Source organism: Apteryx rowi, unplaced genomic scaffold, assembly GCF_003343035.1.
Source record: "Apteryx rowi isolate R43461 unplaced genomic scaffold, aptRow1 scaffold_368, whole genome shotgun sequence".
Lineage (NCBI taxonomy): Eukaryota > Metazoa > Chordata > Aves > Apterygiformes > Apterygidae > Apteryx > Apteryx rowi.
Window position 1 is genome coordinate 631,594 of NW_020450174.1, and position 20,459 is coordinate 652,052.

Genomic DNA, 20,459 nt, shown 5'->3' on the forward strand with positions numbered 1-20,459 from the left:
GCGCTGCAAATTGGGACCAAAGCACCATGTCATACAGCTTTGCCACAAGCATGAGATGGGGGAGGGAGAGAAACTGGATGCTGGTAAGGCCTACCCCCTCTCTCCTCACATCCCAGGGGAGGTGTTTAGGGATGCTGGGAGGCCCTACTGTTTCCAGAAAGCAAAGGAAAATGAGCCCCATCCTCAAGTGACTCCAGCAGGGTTACAGGGTCTGTGTGCGAAGGGATCACTTCTGTGCTGCACTGCCAAGGGAAAAAGAAATTGGCTGGGCATTTCCCAGAGGGATGCTGGGGAGGGCAGGCAGTGCAGCGGGTGCATCCCGCTCCCGCTGCTAGCTGGGACTCTGCCCAAGAGCTTGAGGAGCCCTTAGTATTACCTGACGGGGATAGGGTTTCCTCCACAGATGAGGCCTTCATAAGGTGGTGAGGAGGGTAGGGATGGAGGAGGAGTGTGAGGAGTGATGTAGAGCCCTGTTTCTCTAGCAGATACCTGATTTTAGCCAGGCTTTACAGGGTGGCTAAGAGGCCCTCCAGATTTCTTTGGGCTAGGCTCAGCGCTGAACCTGTCCTTCGGATTAACACCCTTTGCAGAGCTGCGGCATGGAAAGACCCTCCCCAGAGTCCTTCTGGCATTCACTGGGCTGCGAAAAGCCCATCCCCAAAGGCTTTGGAGGCTGGAGCGCTCTAACAGCCGCAGAACGAGTTACACTGCAGACAGCAGCGACATAATCTTCCCCACAGTCCCAGACGAAAGTACCTTGTCTCATACCCAAAAGGCCTCTGCTCCAGCAGTCCTGTTCGTTCTCCCTCCCCACCTCGTTGCTAATTATGGTAGCTGTATTTCTGCTACAGATGCCGAAGCAGTGGGAGTTCGACTGAGACCACCAGCAGGCCACAGGTGACTGGTGGGGGGTTCTGCTGGTTTCTCACCCCGAGTGATTTGTGGTCTGCTGTTAACAGGAGGGGGGAAAGTGTAGGAAGCAGGATCCTGTTCTCTAGCCCCACAGAGAAATAATGTTCAGCTTGGGGCCTGCCTCTGCCAAGCACTGTCAATGAAACCCGAGCTTCTCCCGCCTCTCCTACTGCGTGCTACTGTGCTCACCATGGTAGGTAAATTAGAAGCAGTGTTAATTGCACTGTGTGTTCCTAAGCTTCTTTCCATGGCTTTCTGGAGGCGGATTAAGAGAGAGAAAGTAAAGTGGGGATTACTGGGATCCTGGTGGAGGCTAGTGGAAAGAAAGAAAATTTGTGGAGGGGAAGAAAGAGGGGTCTGAACAGCTGATGGCAAGCCTCTGCAAACAAACGGGGAGAGTTAGGCAGCAGACGGCCTAACGCTCCCTGGGCTCGTGCCAATGCATCAGATTGATTTTAAAGATGAAGCACCCACTGCCTGGGAAAGAAAGCCAGTAGCACTGTGAGTAGGAGCACTTCCTGGCAGCTGTTCAAACACTAGCTGCTTTACAGTTCACTTTYGGTGTACCGGGAGTCAATGAGAAGCACTGGGGACTTGGGATATGAAATACGACCAGTGGGGACTGCAGAGCAATAAAGGGGTTATTTTTGTATGGAGGATTGCATGGAAAATAATGTCCAGTTGCTCAAGAAAACCAGAAACTCACAGTGCACGATGAAAGTACCAGAACAGAACAAAGGGCCGTCGAGTCAAACTCCTTGTCTCCCAGCATGGTGAGTGCTGAGTATTTCAAACAAAGATGCAGACTTCTCTGGAGTTCAGTATTATTCCAGAGGGAAATTTTTGGCAGACCTCAGCTGTAGGTCAGCTTATGTCCTGAGGCATGACTGCTGTCCCTTACAACATTAGCTGTGTTACAGACATCAGGTGTAATGCGTTTGAGCTGAACTCACAGGGCTATTTACCTCTGTGATGGGTTTGGATACATGCACTAACAAATATCTCCTGCTCTTAATTTGCTCCCACCGCCCATTTCCTTCTTCTACAGAAACAATATAGGCTAAAGTGGTTTAATATCCCCTCCTGCATTTTTCTAAAAATGAAATGAAAACCCCCTTGTTGATGACATAAAACTACTGAATAATAAAACACATGAAGACTGAGTGTGTTCAGTAAAATAAGCGTTTTCACAGCAGTTCATTCCCTCATTTATATATATATATATGTATGTGCAATATAGCCTGATGGTCCATCTAATTTATGAAGGCTATTCCATGGTTGTTCCTCTTAATTTCCCATTATATGTAATTTGGTTCTCTTTTTAAGTATGGCATGCACTTTTTACGGCATGCATGAGGAAAAGACACAGACTCAGACCCTGAACTGGTGCCAGCTCCCCATCTTGAATGGCACCTTGAACATAAGCTTATATAAAGTTAATCAGTTTTTAGGCTGATTGTACAACATGTGCAGTTGTGATTAGAGTCTGTATTTAAGACTTGGCTGCCAAAAAGGCTTCGGCAATGACAGGCTTAAAAGCATTTGAGAAAAAGGCTCACACAAATGTGGGATGGGCCAGGAGTGCCATGAGGAAATGCCACCCCCACCCAAACATGCCACCTTCCTACCTCCACCTATGTTATCATGCCAGTGAAAGACTTTTGTGTTTGCTATCTGCAGTCGAAGTCCTGCCTCATCCTCCATCCCTGGAGTTTGATGCAATAGGACCCTAGTGAGAAAACAAATACGATGCAGCAAGCCTGGAAAAGCACAGCTGTGGTGGAGGCAAAAAAGAGCAGGAATGCTAGCAGCAGAGGTCTGTTATTGAGGGTTTCAAGGGCAGAAGTGTGAAAAAGTAAAGAAGGAGCAGCATTGGTTGCTAGTTTCTGTTGAAGGAATAATACCAGTGTTTTTCCCTTATTGTGCTGCTGTCCTAAGCAGGTTGTTTGCATTCAGAGAAGTTTGGAGAAAATAGAAATCCAGATGCCACTCAGAGCCTGAACTGGGTTCTGTCAAGATGTTTGAAATAGTGTGTTTTGAGTAACTGTGGCCTCACTGAAGCCAGAGAACCTGATCTGAGAGGATTTTCATGCAGATTTTCAGCTTTAAGACAGTTAAGTAAGACTCTTATCTGCCTGCTTAGCCATAGCAACTGTGGGTCTGGGTGTTGGGTGACAGCCTTTCCCTGCTGGGGCATTTGTTCAGATCAGATCYACACACGCAGTATGACAGGCTGTACCATCTGCTTTCTCAGTTTTAGCTTGTGTGAAATAGGTGTGGTGATCCCTAGAAAGCCAGTGGGGATTCAGCACGAGGGCCACTAGGTCCGGATGAGTATCACTTAGGCACTCACTAAATGGATGTGTATCTGGACGTACCCAGTCCAATGTTAGATCCTTCTGTTTCCCAAAGCCAACATCCCATCAACTGAAACCCTCTCTTGGAGTCTGTGTTACTAAACGACTATAGTTAAAACGTTCAATCAAAATTAACTTCCTCTCGTCCCCCAGGCAGACTGTAATAGCCATTTACCAGGCTCAGCCACACAACCCAAAATACACAATCTGTCCCGCAGGATCCCCCAAACTCATTACTCCTGAATTTGTTGTTTCCTTGGTCTGCAGACAGCTTTAGCTGGATCTTTTCCTGGTATCAAAGCATCACCTCAACCTCACCTTATTGGTCCCAGACACAGCTTTTCCTGGTGCCCCTGACCCTACTTGAGCTTCGTCTGAACTTGGTGCCTCTCCCCAGTCAGGAAGACTGGGATTTTGAGGCATGGTCTCCCTCCTTCTTTTCTAGATCTCTCCAAGCCAAGGGAGTTAGTTCTTCCCACATCCCGGGCTTCACAAAAGAGATCTCTCCTCTCTGGCAGCGTAGTCACCCTTGTATAAGGGGTCTACTAGGTTGCCAGGATGCAAAGCCCACTCACCATGCCACCTGGCCCTGCCACCGAGGACCAGCCAGGGGATGATCTTAGGCACCCAAAAGGGCCAGTGCACTCTGTGACATGCATAATGTAAGTGCAGTCCACTGTCGTATCCCTCTAGTTTTATACCATTGACTTTAGCTGAATGACATTGGTGTGGAACTGACATAGCTTGATGGTGAATCAGGTGTGGGATTTGCTTTAGCAAACTGATTTAATGGATTTCTAGAATCGGGTAGGTCATGGTGACTGATGGGAAATGCATCAGGTAAGAAATGATAGGTGTCTGACTGATAGCCACACATTTTAAAGATATGGGTGTTTACTGGCAGGGCTGGTTACTGGAACAAAACATTTTATGCTTCATGGAAAAGAAATGTAAACATGTAATTATTTTGTTTTACTTTCTCCCCTCCTGGTCACTGAGGACACCTGATTTAAAATGTTACCCGCCTGCTTAGAGAACAGAAATGTTTTCTGGGCCAATTTTGAGGCTGGTGACACCAACATAAACCTGGAGTCATGCCCCAGCACAGTCAGTGGCGTTTCTCTGCATTTACACCGGTACTATGTAGATGAGCTTCTGGCTCATGAGAGCAATCAAAGCTAATTGACACAGCTAGAATTTGAAATTTCCARTGCTTCCACTGAATGGTTCATGAGCAATCTACAGGCTAAGAATTATTTGTGGAAAGTATCCAGCAGTTAATTTCAAAACCCATATACATTTGAGATGTTCATAAGCTACTTGCAGACAATTTACAAACAGAAAAAGAGGCTAAAATTCATCAAAATAAATGATCTGCCATGAATTATTCATTTGGCTCCCATCAATCATGCCAAATGTCTCCCTTGTTGTTAGTCTCTGCAAAGAGATCAGGGATTGAATTTAGCTTAGAGACAGAAGTGTGCTTTCACCCCTAGAGGTGCTTCTTCAAAGCAGACTAGAGGCATGTAGGTGATGAGAATAAGAAAGCTTTAGCAGCACAAGCCGTTCCTGTTCTGTGGATAAACAGCAGATTTTAGCCAGCAGAGCTGTCAAGCAGGCTGCTTACACAAGGACTATTATTACAAAAAAAACCCCACAGAAAACAAAACTTGAAGGGGACAGAAAAAGAGAGAATTTGGGGGTGTCTCTGATATGCTGTATTACTGAATATTTGTTTTAAGGAGGAGACGTCTCTTTCAGCCCRTCCTAACAGGAGGCTGAGCATGCCTTTGCCTTGTGAAGTAGGAGGGAAGAGTACAACTGAAACAGAGACTAGATCACTGAGAAATACAAGAAGGTATCACGACTTCAGAGTGTTTCAGGCACCAGCACCGCTTCCCTTCCTTACATATGTGGTCTGGTCATGGGTATGCTCCACTAACCAGTAGAAAGTGGGCAGCTAGAATTAAATGACTAAGTGACTGGTGTCCATACGTTTTGGAGAGAGGGACTGCAGTGGGAAGGCTTAGTATGACTTGGTTAATATAGTACAAACCATATCCAGATACAGTATTTTGGGGAACAAAAGTGGTTTAATTAAAGAGGAAGGGCCAGATACACTGCTGCTTTGTTCAGGTGGACACCAAGGAAATTAGGTGCATTTCAATATGATGATAGTGGCATAGTGCTAGAGTTGTGCAGTTCTGTATGTAGTTCCTAACAGCAAACAGTCTTAGGTTGAAAAGAAGCTGAATTTGGTTCAAAGACAATAAATATAGCAGCATAAGCCCTCAACACTTAAAGGTCCCTCAAATGAGGATCTCATAACTTGGATTTAATTGCGGTATTGAAGTATTATCCCTGATTTTTGGCTGAAGGTATTACCGTGGTTGCATTTGCAGTGGTATGCCACTCCAGACCCAGCTCTCCAAAGCCTCAGCCCAGTGCCTAAGCTGCTAGGTTACAACTTTTAGAAAGTGGAAATAAATAGTCGTAAGAGAGTTTGGGGAACTGAAATGCCACATAGCTGAAAGAGAAGTATCTAACAGCAAAATTGATAAGAAAAGAATGTAAGTTGAAGTGATCTTGTCTTTGCACTTCAACCTACATCTTATGCTTGGCTGCAGGCCCTTTACTATACTTGAGAACCACTCAGCAATGTTTAATTTAGACAAGTTTACCTGTCACCTGTGAATTTGGCCTGTTGCTTCTACTGTTGACCTTCCTGGTATAACACAGACTGTCTGTGGTAAGAGAGCAGGAGGGGCTCATCTCCCAGGACGGGGACATCTGCATTGCTGACACTTGGCCAGGTGCATCTGGGGTTAGGATTTGGCAATAAGTGCCCGGAGAGTTTGTCATTCGAGGCATGGTTTGGAAAGAATGGTCTTTCACATCTCCAGGAGGGAGCTGTCAGGTTCTGTCAGACAGGGGCTCTATGAGAGAGGTCATGGAAAGGAAATGCTGATTTCTTTTTTTATAATCTTTCATTCTTTACAGCAGACTAGGAACAGGCTCATTAGCCAGGTAGCTGTATCTGAGTTCATTTCCTTTCTATTTTAAGCTTTTATTTCAGTCTGTTTGACCTGAAAAGGAATTCTAATTTACCATATACAAAGTAATGTGTTTTGTTTTATGGTATATCCAATGCACACTGCTTCAAGGTCTTAACAAGCTCTTGTCACGGATTTAAGGCACACTAAAGAGAAGGCTTAATGCAGCGCTGGTGAATCAGTGACGCTGGTGTCGGGAAGACAGGACGCGAGAGGCCAGACAGCTCGTGCCTGCTGTGGGGCTAAGGAGCTCATGCCGGGCTTTGCCTGCCATGGCGGCTGCCCTGCCTGCCTCTGCCAGAGGGCCCTGCAGGCCCCCCCATCCCAAAAAGGCTTCTGGAGCCAGAGGCAAAGCGCAGGCTGAGACGGAGGAGGCAACAGCAGAAACGGAGGAGCAAATGTCCATTACACAGCTCAGCTGGGGCTTCAGCCAGTGTCTAAAGCACTCCTTTTTTAAGACCAGAAAAAATGATGTGGGAAGGGAGCATTCAAGGCCGTCTTGCTGGAGCAAGCCCTGAGCCTGGTTTACACGTGAGGAGATGCGTTTCCCTTGGGCACTGAGGGCAGTAAGGCCCTGACTGAAGCTGCGGGGCTGACCTCCCAGGGGTGCCCACAGCATGGGGTGCAAGGGCCTCAGGGTGGCGTTGGGGCAGAGCGGGGACTGGCCTCCAGAGTCTCTTCCTGCAGCCACCATGTGCAGTGCACAGGAAGAGCTGTAGCACTGAGCAATGCCTTAGGAAGCATTTAGCATCCATTTAGGAGTGATCAGTGAAGAGCAGAGTTTGCAGGGGGCCAGTGGTCTGCAGCCGCTTGGGAAGGACACRGCCCCCCGTGACACTAACCCTGGCGGCAGAGCTCTTACGCTGTAACTGGGGACGAAGGGGTGGGGGATTCACGAAGCTTAACGCTGCTAAATTACTTTGCCATTAGTGGCACAGACTCTGTTACCTCAGTTACCACGTTTCATTTTAAGTAGGTTTACTTGCAGACAGCAGCTTTGCAGGCTTACTTACATTGCCATAGAAACAATCTTTCACATTCCTCTGTTTGTTGTGCTTTTGTGTTAAAGGTTCTTTCTTCTTTGCTTATCCACCCCATCTTTTCCTTCACTACCGCTCTCTTCATCACGTTGGTCCAACTCCCTTGCCTTCTGCCTTACTGCACTACAGCTAAATATTTTCTCCATAAAGATACTCGGCTCTCAGCCTCTACTTGGATACCTGTCAAAATCCTATGTTAATATGTCACATAGATGCGGAAATTGGGCTGAGTGTGTGTGTGTGCATGCATGCCTGCCTGCAAGTGACAGGATTAGGAGACGAGAGGAAGGTGGGAAGAAGTATCATAATCTGGAGTCAGAGTGATTACCCTTGACGGTAATGAAATCAATCTTAACTCCTGCTTAGTGACTAGAGAAGGAGGCTGCCCATCAGATAGGGCGGTGTGGGACTCCAAGGAATTTCCCACCTGGTTCATTTGCACTGCAGAGGAGCACGGCTTAAAACTCCTATGCTGCAAATAATTATAAGAAGACAGAAATCTTCTTGGACATGCTGAATAAACACAGAGGTTTTATGATGAATTGCTCTCCCCGGTGGATTTTGTTTGATTGCTTGCTTTAGAAAAAAAAGGGAGAAAAAGGAAAAGGAAGACGTGTGTATCTTTTCTGGTTGCAAAGGGTGACTTTTACTAACACCCAGATTACATTCTGTTTCCCTTCCCTTCTGCTCTAGCTGGCAGGAAGTACCCAAGAAGAAATAAGAGCTATTCATGAGAAAAAAAAAAAAAGCAAATATATTCAGAAGCTGATCACATGTAAACAAATATGTCTTTTTTTTTCCCCATTCGTTATGGGAAGCTGCACTACGGCTGCCCAAAGGAAAGGCAGTGGTACCTCTGGGCTCACCTAGTGTTGCAAGTCATGGGCAGAGCCAGGGACAGCATCACCTCTCCTAGGACACGACCCAGGACCCTGCCTGCCCGGCTGTGCAGCTTCTCTTTAGCTGCGTGCAGAGAGTCCCCCAGCACCAAGCTGCCTTTGCTGGCTACAGGACTTGGGAGTGTGTTTTCCCCAGCTTTTATTCGGGTGTACAGTGGGTGAGGGAATGAAGGATGCAACCTGTAGCTCTGTATTGCGACCGTCTCTTTTTCTTGAGTCAAGAGAAAGGTTAACTGCTTTGTATTAACTGCTCACTGATGCCTCTTCTCATTTAAATTCCCCTCCTTTGGAGGTGCAGCCCTGCTGTATGTYCAGGCAACGAAACCATGGCGCATGGCCAGAGTATGTGGGAACCCAAAAGTCCTGCTTATCTTGGGTGGCAGAGGGATAAACAAAAATTGAATTTCTACTGTGAAAAGGGTAGGAGCCGAACAATTAACAGTGTTAGGAGTGCTCAGATTTGATGTCGGGAAGCCGCGCACAGCACAGATTCAGTTCCTTCTTTCCCTTGCCTTTACAGCACCCTTTAAGAACACCAAATACAGTTATCATCGGGGTGGATGGGGAGGACAAGAGGGGGAAAACAGGACAGGATTTAGCTTGATTCTTCCCATGTTTCAAAGTCTTCTGTCAAGAGGAATGTGCTCAGGAGAGGTTTTGATTCTTGCTTTGTGTAGATATGCTGGGCTTCTCTTCATTTTTCGCTTGAAGCAGCCATGCACCAAAATCTGTTTATAGTACATAGCTATTAAGATCAACTGTAACACTAATAGCACATGGCAGTCCTCTTCTTCTGAACTAATTTGTACCATGTATGAATCTTAGCCCTGTCAGATGAAGTAGACTGTGACAATGTCTATCCATCCATCAGGACAAATCAAGCTATTCATACATTTACTTCTAGGACATCCTACTGCATTTAAGATTTATTCCTGTGGCAGAGTTTCTCTGTTTTGTAATGACAAATGTAAGAACTGTGGGGTCACTAGACCCTTCAAAATTGTGAGAACTGCGCTGGCCACTTTGGTGCCGCCTAATCACTTGTATTTCCCTTATACAGCTTCCCTCCAGAGATGTTTTCTTTTTCACACTTTTTTTCTGCGGTGTTTTATGTACAGGAACCTCCTTTCCTCATGTCATTTATGGATGTCATGTGCACAAACTCACAGCTGACCCACAAAGAAGTGACAAGTGCTCTTAGCTATTAGTTAATGGCAGCTATTAGTGCTACTGAACTCCTTGTGTGGAAAAGCCTGTTTTTTTAGGACAGACATGCACACTTTTTCAGCATGGTGATGACACACTGTAAATTCATTATTAGAGTCATTTACAGTCCTGGAAAACTCAGAGAGGCCAAAGACCTTTTGCTCAGTGCTGTGTGCTGTGGAATTGCAGCATTTCCCCAGTCACAGAAGTCAGTATCTCCTCCATAGAACCTCATATTTACAGGGATATATCCAAAGGCTAAAACTCCAGGGTATGAATTGCTCCCTTTTATAACTCCATTTGAAGTGACAGTTACCATAATCTGACCCCCAGGTGTTTCTTTGTGTAAGAAACTCATTTCTCTTTTAGAGAAGCTCATGGTGCTTGTTTCAGCATCCTGAATCCATAAAACTCTGCTGCATCTCAGCTGCAGCTATTGATACTTTTCTTTTCCTGAGTCATTTTTCTCCCCTATCATCTCTAGAGATTTAATTACACAAAAAGCAGTTGTACAAAGGATCAATAACTGACTTAGAGCAAGTGATGCTTCCACAAGGCAGTGCAATGGCTATCGGTGCTTTCTGATACCTGGCCTTGAGGGAAGTGTCCTGCCCAACTCTGACCTCCAGTTTCATTTACACTCCAGCTCCTCTGGAGCATGCTGGCCTTGTCAGGAGGTTTAGCAGTATGTTGAACTACAAATTCCTTCTGCTTTCTGCATTCTTCCCCCGGCAGTGAAGAGGCGCCCTAGAAAGTAAGATAACTGACACTGCTTTAGGACAGAGCTGCTACCTGCTGTCGGCTCCTAGCAAAAAAGGCATCATCTCAGCAGCCAGAGAGATTTGGCCATACAGAGGAGAGCACAGTAAATCGCTTTGAGCCTTTTGGTGAGTCCCTGGATGGTAGGTGACAGATTGTGGTTCGAGTCTCATGCCAAAGTTTTGGGTTCACCCCACTTTGGCCAAGTTAGGGCAGTGGTGAAGAGTTGCTGCCCTTGCAGAGGTAAACAACTTTTTGGTTGTAGAGTAAATGGACAGTCCTTTTGCCCAGCCCTGCTGGAGCTGTGATTCTCCTGGAGAGGAAAGGGATTACCTAGGTTTTTAGCTGAACATGGTTTTTTTTAGTGAAAGAGGTTCCATTGCTCAGGCCAAAGAAGGAGCTGCTACATGACACACAGCAATGATTCCTTCAACAACACTGGTGCTCTGCTGCCCTGGAAGGACCCAGCCCTGTAACTAGGGATTTCTGAGTGAAGTGTTTACTTCCCTGAGCGGACTCAGTAGGGCCATCATGGATCTCTTGGAAATAGTAACTGTGGTCTGGGTTTGTAGCTGGGTAGTAATGCAGAGAAGACTGCATGTTCTGTCAAGTGCTGTGATGTGTAGGCTCCATCCCTTACTCACAGTTATTTAAAATGTTCTGCACTGCCCTCAGTAAGCAATAAGCTGTGGTAAATCACCCTTTTATACCCTGATGCTTTAGCTAAAATGTTTCATTAAAGAGCCCAAATTGAATGTCTGGAAAAGTTTACACCTCCCACAAATTCTCCTCTGTTAATGGAAAAGTCATGTAAACAAGTATCACTTTATTATATCCATTGTTCCCATAATGTCCCTTCCAAATGGGAAAGACTCAAATCAAAACAATTCAGCCCTTTACTCACTGTAGTTTCCCTTCTGGCCAGTTCTACTGAAAAAAAAAGAAAAAAGAAAACCCTGAAAATATGTTCACAGTTTCATGTCAGTAGGGAAAAACTGTACCAGCTTCCATGCTGCATGGCCTCAGAAAGGCTTCTCAATGACATATTTAAAAACCAGTTGCAGAGCACATGTTGCCTCCTGGGGCTCGCACAAGCCACTGAACTTTCTGCCCCGGTGCCTGTTTTGCCAGAGTACAGCTTGTATGCTCAGAGCACAGGCTTCAATCAATAGCTGAGCGCGACACGAGACAGCCGGCAGCTGAACTGCCTTCCAGYGGCCGTGGCACTACTGCCTCCAGCAGAATCGGTCCTGATTTGTGCTCGCTTGCAAGGCATTTTAGGTCCACAGTTTGGATCCGTGTATTCAGTAAGAGCCAAAGTTAACCCAATAAAGTAAAAAATAAGGGAGCTCATCCTTGCATGGAAGCTTGTGACAGAAGGTCATTTACTCTCACAAAAAATCATACATCCATTTCCTTCTTTCTTTCCAGTGATTTTGGATGGATTTGTGCAGTAGTTCTTCTTTATCCTTATTTAACATGCAAAAGTGGGTAGATCTTCCTGAGACTGGGAACTTACCAATGCTCTGCAGTTCAGTGCAGTTACTTTTATAGGTTTCGATTATATAGAGCTCAGATCCTTTCTGACAGCTGGCCTGAGCTTTTTGCTGCAGATTTCTCAAGTCCAAGGTGAAGAAAGTCCTCCAGCCCAAATGGTGCTGTTTCTCTGAGGCTTCTATTCCCTTTAAAATAGCCTTTATACTGGCACCTCCAGCAGGGGCTGTCCTGATGTCCTCCTTGAAGCAGCACTGGGACAGCAGGGCAGGACCAAGGGCACCAGCTCCTTCATCAAGGGGGTTTGGAAAGCAAAAGGCTTCAGCAAGCATCACTCGCCCTTCAGTCATCTGAAGCATAAAAGCTCACAGGTGATCCCCTAGCGGGACCTTGAGCTCAGAACTTTTAATCCCCGTCCCCGGCTCTTCTTGGCAGGTTCCCCAGTGGCCTTGCACAGTCACTCAGCTGCCTGGTCCTCAAGTCACTTGGCTGTGAGGATGGCAACAATCTGACCCTGCAAGGACCGCCTGCGAGCACAGCAGCTGGGAGCCTTCGGTGCCCCATCCTATACCCATGTGTTTGTTGCCTGTGGACCGGTAGGCAAAGACATTTCCAAAGACAGCACTAGTGAAAGCTCTCCCTTTTGTGTCTTTGATCACTGACTCTTGTCTGACATAGTACAAAGAGAACCAAATGCTGCATTGTATGCAACACTTTGTATTCTCCAGTCTGTTTTGGGGAGGGAAGGAGGAAAATGAGATAGAGGCAGTTACTGGAAGGCAAGCCAGACTCAGACGATAACTGTGCTATGTRTAAAATATTTAATTCCACAGTATGAGTCACTATGACTAGGCTGCTATTGACCTGGGTAACCTTAGTGGATATTGCATAAAAGGCCTTCTCGTTTTGTCACTATAAATAAAATCTGAGATTATTCATAATGAATGCTGAGTTTCCATTACCATAAGCAGCTTTAGGACAGCATTACACTCAGAGACTCTGCTGCCTTCTCAGAGCTGGTGGATCACCTGGAGCACGGCTTCATGGGCAACCGTCTTGAAACGGGCAGTGCTTCTGCCCTCGAGCATTTCTGTCCCTGCCTGGCAGAAGTAGAGGCCTGCACTAATCAAGCACTGAAAACACTGAAAGTACTTGACTCCAAAAGAACTGTGCAATGATTGAAAAAATAACAAAAGAAGCTGAGGAAAAGAAAATGAAAAGGAAATAACATAGGGAAAGGAAGAAAAAAAAGGAAAGAAAGAGTTAAGTTAAAGTCTCTCCCTCCCTGCTCCCTCCAGGCTAATTTTCATTATTAGTTACTGTTTTATGGCGCAGTCTCCTCCTGCTTCATGGGTTGTAATTGGACTGCCACACACTATACACATCCTAAAGGGACATGGTAATTATTTGTTGGATAACCAGAAAGTCTGTGCAGGGATCTGTGTTTGCGATGAGCCCTATGTTGCCATCTGGCCCTGCCTCTGGCCACCAAATCTACCTTTCCTCCTGGCCAATCCCATGCAGCCTTCTCCCTCCTCTGAAGAGTGTATAAATGCTCAGTTATTGTCACTGGGTGCCTTCTCAGTGGCATGAAGTAGCTGAGCTGGCGCAGTTGCATGCTTTAGGAGGAGATTTCAGTGAGCCAGACAATAATGTGGGCTGCCACGCATGCCTAACGGCTACAGGGACCAGGCTCATGAGCAGCCCACAGCAGTGCTGGATGGGCACGTATGAGGCTCTGTGCCCTAAAAGAGGGGGCGATGCTTTAAGCAAGGAAAGCAAAGAGCCAAGGGCGTGGTGTACTGACCAGACGCCAGAGCAGGGAGCTCTCTGGGTATGCCCAAGCTGGCCTTTCTTACATTTTATTCTTGTATTTATTGCTGATTAAACAGCATGGAAAGAAAAAGCAATTAGATATTTAGAGCAAAGTGCGGCCTTTTGATTTTTGCCTAAGCTGTGGCACTGAAACGCGGTCCTCAGCGCGTGCTGTGATTGTCAGGGGAGCAGCGCAGATCCTCTCCCTGTGCTTGCTCTGGGGCACGCAGAGATGTCCCTGCCCGGCACGAAGCGTCCACCAAGGGCAACTGCTGATAGAGAAATTCCCTGTGCTTGGACGATGGTCCTTGTGCTGTAACTTGGCTGGGGAATCCGGGATGGAGACACTTTTTGTGCTGGTATCAGATCGAACGCTGTGGTTCATGCTGCAGTGTTGAGGCAGGGGAGGGACATGTCCTTGAGCACAAGGCCTCAAACAGGGGCACTGCGCTGGCGGTAGGTGTCTGGCTGAACACGTAAATCAGCCCGTCAGACGCCGAAGGCCGTATGGTGGGACTGCTCGGCTCCATCGCCACACTGTCCCGCACAGGAACAGTGATCCCTGTGGCAGGCAGAAAGGTCTTCTTCATTAACTGCTTAACTCTTCAAGTCCTTCCCTGCAAAGAGCTCTGCCCCCAAACCGGGTGAGTAGCTATTACTGCCTCACCTAATGGCTGGGAAAATTAAGTCTATGGGGTGATCGGTGGGGTTTAAATAGAAAGAGCTAGATGTTAAATGCCTTTCCAAGAACATTAAGGTATTCACCGTCCCAGGAGTCCTTGGCTTAGATTCACTAGCAGTGAACATTATTATAATAGAGTGGCAGTGAATTGCTTTAAAAATATTTTCATGTCTGAAATGAAAGAACCAGCTTACAGAAAGTGCCTGGATAAGTGGGAGGGGTCATGAAAAATATAAGCACCTGGGTAACAGAGCATCACAGTATTGATCTGAAAAATGCTTGTTCGTATTATTTATAAGAGGTTCTAGGACTGAGACTAAAATATGGGATGACCACTTGCAATTCTTTGTTTCATCTATGCTGGTTTTGCCATACACATTAACTGGCATCCACCAAAAGTTACTATTTTCCCAGAAAAAATATAAAGTGCTGAGGCATGAATGACCAATGGGAATTTGCCTAGGCTATGTAATACCACTAAACAGATAATCTTGCTGGGAGCTTAGATATAAATACAACCTCTCTCTACTGCTTCCAGGCCTAGTTAAACTCTGTTGAATTGTGTCTTCCCCTGGAAAGCCCATCTGATATATTTCTAATTCACCTTTGGACTCTTAAATATTTTTACGCAAAATACACCACCGTCCTCTGCAAGCACTTACACCATACTCACATTATTGATACTACAGTGTGCACAGAGGTGTAAGGGGACAGATTTTCAGAAAGTTTATGTTGAGCACCTGTTTCAAGACAGAAGCAGGGGCAGAAGAGCAGAAGGTGTTTCGGCAGGAGCAGGGCAGTGAGGCCACTGCGGAGGCTGGGCAGGAGGAGGCAGATTTTGGCGAGCAGGTTCCCGTGCACAGCCTTTGCCATGGCAAGTCACTCCAGCATGTCTCCTTCCCCCTCCTTGTAAAACAGTGCTAACATTTGCCCTGCTGTCCTGAAAGGCTTGTAGAACTTCCTCAAGATGAACCTAGTGCTGGCTGAAATACCACAGCCAGGGAGAAAGAAATCTTTGCTATTTGTGTAAAATACTGCATGGCTCAGTGAACACCCTCCAGCAGCCCATGTTGATTGTTTTTTCAAAGAACTATAGAGGTTTTTATGCTCTTATGCTCTTTGCTGTGCTCCGAATCAATGTTCCTCTATGCTCATTAACATACACATTTCCACCAAATGGTACTTGCATTGGCACTATGTAAACTGTGGCTAACATTTTCTTTCCTCTTTTCCTAGCAACCTTTATATCAAAGATAAGCCCTGTTAATAAGCAGAAGCTTTTTTTTAATGAAAATTGGAACTTCTTTCCTTTTCCATATATTTGTATTTCTGACGGTTATTTTAGAAACACTCAATCCTCATAGAGAGTCCAAAATCAAACTCTGTCCCTGACTAAATATAATTTCATCTTTTAATTTTTAACTGTGTGTGTCCATGCATATGTAAATTTTACATACCTATACACATAAAATAACAAATGCATGGCATTGCTGGGACTTATGTAGGCAGTTTTGGCAGCCTATTTTATTTATTATGCCTCTGTTTTTAGAGGGAGATTGGATTTGGGGTTGTGACTGTCTTTGGGAGTGCATTATTTAATTTTTCATGTACATCAGACTGGAACAAAGCATGCCCCATGTCACAGCTTCTGTTGCATCTGATACAACTTTATTTCAAGGATATTTATGCATATAGGATTATTTAGTTTGGTGTCAGAGGTGTTGCATTTTGCATTTTTTCTTTTGAAGGGTATTTCTAGTTGTTACTGATTAAATTGAATGTACTATTCACAAAAATTCAATCTTATGGAATTGGTGGAAATACATATGGGCTGATGAATACTGAGTGTCCACAATAAACAAAGTGGTAACTTCGAATTCCTTTTCCTCTGTTAGGGAAAGGCTGCTACGGATCAAGTGAAGAAGAAATGGGGGTTCCCCTCCAATTTTATTTGGAGAGTTCCCCTCCAATTTTTTCTCCTGCGCCAGGGAGCGGGATCTTGGTGCCTCACTTGCTGCAGTTGTGGTGGCCCAGGTGGATTTCTCCTGGGTTACAAACCACTTGTTGCTCCTCACAGCTCTTGCTGGGTTTTGTTAAGTCATTTCACCAAGGTTTTAACAGAGACCTGACTGGGAGGAAAGGACGATAAAATCTGTTTTGCATGAATTATTATAGATTTCAGCAAGACTTGTCTAAAACTTCTATTTAAGTTTGTGGTTGCTGTACCTAAATTTTCCATTAGTCTCATCTACCTCGGCTCAGCTCCTGCAAATACTTAGGTCCACCGTAGCCTTTAAACACAGGAGCAGCCCTACCGAGCTCTGTCAAGCTCCCTTGATGGCAACGTTTTTTCCCTTACGCCCAAGACAGTTCTGTCAGCTGCTTTGCTCCCATGACAAGGCGGCTGCATTTCACGGCAAATGAGATGCTTTCTCAGTGTGTGACTGTAAAACACTTTGAAATCCTAGTGGATGAATTATGTTGCATCATAAATATAGAATGAATATTGTTTTATGGCTCCTGAAATATTAATTTTTGCACAGAGCCACTCTTGGAATGTTTTTTACTAAATATAAAGATTTTTTGGAGTCCTGAATGTCCTTGCTGTTGTTTTTATTATTAATATTCCCTGCAGGAGACATTGATTCTCCCTTCCCTGAGACACGCTGACTCCTGCCTGCCAGAGTGATTCAGCAGCTTGCCACTCACTTTTACAGAAGAAAAGTTTACTCCTGGCTTTTTTCCCTGGCTTGGTGTGACCATGGCCAGCTATCAAGTGACATGTTCGTATGGCTGGTTGAGTCTTAATACTGAATGACTGCAAAACAACCCAGCTGTTTGGAGCTCTGTGGCTGGCTAGCGGCTCTGTCCTTTACAAGCAGAYGGATATCCCTACCAAAAGACTCAAGGCTGCCTGTTTCATAGTTTTCCCTTTCCCAGGCAGGGTCACATTAAGTAACCAAAAGTTATTTATAATTGAGGTTGGTTGCTGACTGTCTGTCACAGTCATCTGGGTCCAGAGAGGAAAGTCTATAGAAAAACTCTGTTGGTTTGTTTAACTGCATAAATGCTCATAAAAAATTTAAGGGATGGGGAATGATTAACGCCCTTTCTTCCTTCTTTCCCATGCAAAAATGGGGGCACATCGTTATTTTTACGTTAAGAGGAGAAGAGGAAACTCACAATATTTTAATTAAGTTTTGTTTTTCCTAATAAAGTATTAAATAGCTGTCAGGGTTTAAAAGCACATAGCAGAACATAAAACAAATCAGAGACATAGATGTATATACCTGCATGCATACCAACTGACTGGTATGTCTTGTTTTATTAAAGCATGGTATATGATGCTAAATTACATGGGTTTTATGGATCCCTAAATTACATGGTTTTATCGATCTCTTGTCACTCTTAAAAATATATTACAAAGAAAAAGAATGCAGTCTTTGATATCGAAAAAGAAATTCAGCTGCAACACATAAAAGATCTGGGAAACTATAATTCAGTGTATGAGATTTAAAACACTTAATAGCAGCTAATTAGTTTTAAAAAATCCCATTCATGTGCCTAAAGGGAGTGCACAGGGAAGCGGTGCTGCAGTTGTTGGTGTGATAGCTTCCCCACCAGCCCAAAGGTAGACGTTTCAAAGCGCATGTCTTTGCACAAAACTTTCCTATTCCCCGAAGCAGCTAATAAGCACCTCTGCCCCTTGCCTTCCCCCAAGCCTGGGAAACACAGCCGTGGGGTTAAGAGCCAAGGACAGTAAGAGCCAGGTTTCCACAAAACCTTTCCTATGCCAGGGTCCCGGCTGGGGAGGCGAGCTTGCATGAGCAGCCAGCTCCCAGGGTGGGCTTCAGTGCCTGGACATGGGTCAGCTTGGAAATCGAGCCCCATGTCAGCACTAGACGAGTGCTTGGCCGAGGGGTGCTGCGACTCCAGGGGCCGGGCAGCGTCTCCTTGCCTCGTTCTCCGCAGTGGCCGCCCTCCCAGTGGGAATCAACCTCGGCAGGGAACTGCAAGGCAAGCTTGACGCTTCTGCAATTTTGTCTTATTTTGGGGGAGAGATGGAGGAGTGGGGTATTTTGTGAGCTCTTCTCTGGGCTGGATGTGTCTGCTTTAGCTGCTGGCTGTGGCATGTCCATACCCTGCCACAGACCATTACCTTGGTCTAGGATTCAGAGCAACCACTTTTATATCTTTTCAGAAATTAGCCCGTTTCTCTAGTGGCCTCTTGCCATTGCTAGAATTCAGCTGCTAGCTGCAAAATGGGCATCTCCTTAGATATTTTTTGATCTCATAATGGGAAACAGACTGGATGCTCATGTCTGATAGACCTGAACATAACCGCAGTACTGTGTTTTCTTACARAAAGAGAAATCCCTTTGTTCAATTTACCCTGAACCTGGATTTTTGTGCTGGAATAAAGATGAATTTGAAATATGTACTCATATCCCAGGACTTGTTTCTGGCATTCAGCTACTAAAAATTCAGCCATGGCTTTCATAAGTTGCTATTAATGTTTGAAATTGCTTTTTTACCTTATCTGCAAGGAGCACCTGCACTGCTGTATTTACCTAGAGCAAGAGTATTTCTTTTGTTTCTGCAAAGAGATTTAAAAGACCGGATGTGGCCAGTTCATATGCTAATGAAGGTATGAGCAGAATGTTAATAGCTGAGATAAACAATAATGAAAAGAAAAATAAAAGTACTTTCATGAGTAGTCTTCAGTCTGAGGGCTGGGTTTTGGTTTTGAGGGCTTTTTCACCCCAACTTGCCTGTATGAAAACTGGATTTCCTTCTAATACAACTTCCTTTGGAGGAAGGGCATGAGTTTGACTTGAAAAGTAAATCTACTTTGAAAGTCTATTGAAATTCAAATAATCCTATTTTGCAATAGGCCTCTCCCCCCATCCCACCCCACCCCCAACATTTTACAAGTTGTATCGCTGAATGAGATTGTTTTCAAGAAACTGAAATGTGATGTTTGGAGACTTCAGAAATGTTATCCTGAGTATTTTGCACAGGCCTGGCTTTGTGCTGGCTCTTGGCTCTCGCTGAGGTCTCTGACTTATGCGTGAGGACAGTTTCCTACGGACAGTTTGGGGTCCCTGCTCCACCTTACGCAGCAGTCCTTTCCAAGGGGGGTCCAACTCATTTTACACTCTGACACCTGTTTCTGTTCTCCATTGTGCTTTGGTGTGTAGACTGTGGTGGTGTAGTGGGCCTCTGAGGCATGTCTAAATAATATTTCACATTTCCTTCCGAAATGACAGGGGGTAAGATGTTTTTTTCCAAGAGCTATAAGGAGGTGGTAAGGCCTCTTTGCAGTCAAGGAGCTGAAACAGCCGCGGTCATTGCCCGAAATGCAAGGCACGCTCAGGGCACAGTGTGAGCAAAGGGAGCTCGTATGCCTGGGAGAGGCACACAGGAGGCCCAGAGAAACTGGGGGTGGAGGCAGCAGAGGAGGTCTTAGCCATAGCTTGGAAAGGTGCTGAGAGCCCGACACTAAGAAAAAAGCCAGAGGCAGGAGGCTTTCTCAGTTGAGGCTGTGGGCGAAGGAACTATCTCCAGTTGTCTGAGTCTTACTGTGTTCGGGGAAACAGGACTTTTCTGTGCTGATAAGCAGGGATCCATCAAAGAAGCAACAGACTGTCACAGCTTCCCCTAAGAATGGCAATAACCTGCAGGGCCTGAGCTTCGGCCAATTGCTCAGGCCAGGAGAGAGCAATATTAACAGCAGAGAACAAGAAGCACCAACTTCTGCTTTCTTCTGGCTCCTGGGGTAGCAGCAGAGAGGACTTTTCTTCCTCCGGCCAATGGCTCTTTGGAGACTAGGGCATAGGTGAGAGCTACCTTGCCTACCCGCTGGGGAAATTGGCATCCCCTCCCTCCTCCTTCCCATACTGTGCATGCCAGGAGAAGGGCTCCCACCTGTGGGGAGAGGACTGGCTAATGATGACAGGATCAAAACGCACGTATATGCTGGAGTGCTGAGTTTAAAGAGGGAGGGATGATGGGGTGACGAGCAGATGGTTTCTCTTGCCCACACCAGTTCTCCTGTGCTGGCTTCCCACCTGTTCCTGAGGCAGAAGGCACAGGATGGCACTGCAAGCTCTTGGTGTGGAGTAGGATCTGGGTTCAAGTCCTGCCCAATCCCCCAAACCAAGCTCTAGAAACAGAGTTCTGCCAGGTCCCTCTCTCCATCTTTAGGTGGCAATGATAAAACTCCTGGCAGTTTTGTCATG